Genomic DNA, 2,956 nt, shown 5'->3' with positions numbered 1-2,956 from the left:
TGAGGCCTATATAAAGAAATCACCATACCTTCTGACTTGTAGATAAAACTGTTACTTGCCTATAAAACTGTTACTGATTTATTTGTTTATGAGGTACAAGCCTATTTCACATTCAGGACTACCTCTTCTATTAATACCAACACCTAAGATAGAATTAACCCATTAACAAGAAAATTAAAATTTTGCTAGAGGTCAGGAACATGGGGTTCTTAATACACACTGGCAGTGTCCCATTTAAAACCCACTTTTCTATTTTTCAGCAATATTGGCACCTAAAAGTTTATCTCTGAATCTTTTAAAAAATTTAAAAAAATGGAAGGTTTTTTCCTTCCTATAACCCCTATAACCCATGCCTAATTTAAATGATCCACTACTATTAGAGAAAAACAAGCTCCAGACCGTTGAGCGAATGGCACGGGAATCGTTGTGATGCGGTGCCATTTGCTACTTGGTCTATAACAGCCTTGTCATAATATCAATGGGTGCAATCTCAATTTGTTTCCCTAACAAGAATCTAAAAGCCTTTAATTTCTTAGGAAGTATTGCCAAAAAAAATTAAAAAGTGATTTGTAGGGACTACCAAAAGACCCCCTTTATTTCCCCAAATTGAACTGAAAACCTTTTTGTTTCCTATAATTGTTTTTCTTCGATATATTTCCGAAAATTGTATTTTATATCAGAAAATGGACTGTACAACAAAACCAAAATTTAAAGAAATTTTTCAGAAGATTCAAGATCTCCATATTCTGATATTCTCAGATAAATCTTGGGGTTGAAATTAAAAATAATCACTTGCCTTTGCCTGTTTCCTATTTCCCCTCTGTTCTCTAATTTCCCCATAAATCCTGCTCACAGACACACCTCAAGAGACTGACTCAGATGACCAAAAATAGATGAAATAAACCATGGCTCTCAATGTTTACAAATCATCACTTGCCTTTTCCTTTCCCCACTTCGGTTTTCCTCTTATTTCCTATATTCCCACGAGCTTAATTCCAGCCTGTGGACGTCGGGTTGAGACAGAGCAAGCAACAAAGGCTTCAAAAAAATTCTCGATAATCGTCAAAGGGCGACCCCAATTTTTTGTCTCCCCTCCTCCTCTTTTTTTCGTTGGATTTTACTTTTTCATCGCCACCCTTCCTCTCTTCTCCTCTAGAATTACCTAAAAGGGAAAATTTAATCCATCCCCCCGTAAAATTCTAAAAACTGTTTTTACCGAAAACCTAATGGCCCCAGAAATGTAAACAAAACTCTACTCTGAGAGACCCTTTTAATAGCTGGTTTTTCCCCCTCTTACTCATCAAAACCTTAAAATTCCCTCATGCTCATTCGCCTTTTTGGGGGAGAATATTTGTACTTCGACATAAGACTTCCCGTGAGCCCTAAGATCCCCTAAACGTGGAGTGCCCCCTCCTGGGGACACAAAACCGGGGTTAAAAAACGTCACATGGCCAAAAAAAACGGGACATTTCCTCATTTTGGGTGATTTTCGCTCTTTTCACCCATGGGTGGGCCTAGTGGAACTTTCTGGGAATTTGGGTTTTCCCTTCAGATTCTTGGGTGTCTGTTTGGCCATGGTGATGTCCTTTAGTTCGTAATGAAGAAATTTAAATAGACTTCCTAGATTTAAAATTACCGCTTCGAGTAAGCTAGTGGTGTATCATCTTTTCTCATACTTCTACGTGAAAATCGAGTTTACGACATCACCAGATTACTTATCAAAAAGAAAAGAATAAAACAGGAATTTAAAACGTTATATGTCAATTCAACTAAGAGTAAGACTTATAACTAATTCACGTTTAAGGTAATTATTTTGAATAATAAATTTAAACCCTTTTATCCCCGAGGGATGACAAATCAAAAACAACACAAGAAGAAAGTATAAACCTACTTTATTCTACCAATTCGCTCATGATGAAATAGAAAAAAATTTTTGGAAAAAACGTACTTTTCCAAGATACACACCCGTCGCCATCTTGTATATTACGGATTTTTGGAGGAAAAAAATAGGCGTTTTCTGAGACCCTGCCGATTTTATGAACATTTTTCTCCATTGTGATGAAATGGTGAGTTTGATAACATTAACCAGGCGCTTTTTCCCCCCAAATCTGCTGCATGACAAGTGATCTGTCCTTTTAGCGTTTTGAAAAGGAAGGAAATTATGAAAGAGAGATGATCAAATTGTATTCATATTTATCTCTTTCTCAAAAAGTGTTAGACCACGAGATATATTTAGAGGGTAAAAAAGTCTAACTAAAAAATTTAAGCCAATTTTGGGTACCCCCAAAGGACCCCGAACTACCTCCGTTTTTTTTCTCGGGCGATAAAGTAAAAGATTTCAAATTTTCCCCTTTCCAGTAAATTTTCCAAAGTTACTGTTAACATTTGCTTTGGGTTCCTTATAACCCGGTATGGGGAAACAAAGTCGCCCGAAAGCGCCAAAAAATCAGCAGGAAAATTTCAAGGCCTTGCCCCCTGCCCCCCCAGGCCCCCTTGGGCTGCGGCAAAACCAACACCCCCTCGCCGCATATTGTCTAGAATGTTACCTTCCCCCAAATGTTTTTTCTCCTTACGAAAAACTTTTGCAGTTGCCGTTACGAGGGAATTTTTACATGTGAAAAGGGGGAAATAGTTTACAAGGGCCCGCCCCCCGGGAAACCCTTTTTGCTCTATTCAACACATTAGACCCCTTTTTCGTCCTGGCGGGGGTCTTGGTCCTCTGATTGGCTGCAGTGTGAGTCAGGCGCAGTAATTGGCTGACTTTGGGAAATGCGGAACGTCGGGGGTGTAAAGGTGTGAAAGTTCAAATGTGAGCATGAGTTCTTTTGGAGAGAGATAGAGTTTTTGGTTTTGCACTTTAGGCCCCAGTATTATTTTCCTGTTTCTTTTGGGGCTGTTCTCAAAGTATAACTGGTAGGAGTATTTCAATAATTTTTTAAACCCTGTACTAGGCTCC

This window comes from Penaeus monodon, chromosome 33, assembly GCF_015228065.2.
Source record: "Penaeus monodon isolate SGIC_2016 chromosome 33, NSTDA_Pmon_1, whole genome shotgun sequence".
NCBI lineage: Eukaryota > Metazoa > Arthropoda > Malacostraca > Decapoda > Penaeidae > Penaeus > Penaeus monodon.
Note: the sequence above shows the minus strand (reverse complement) of the source record.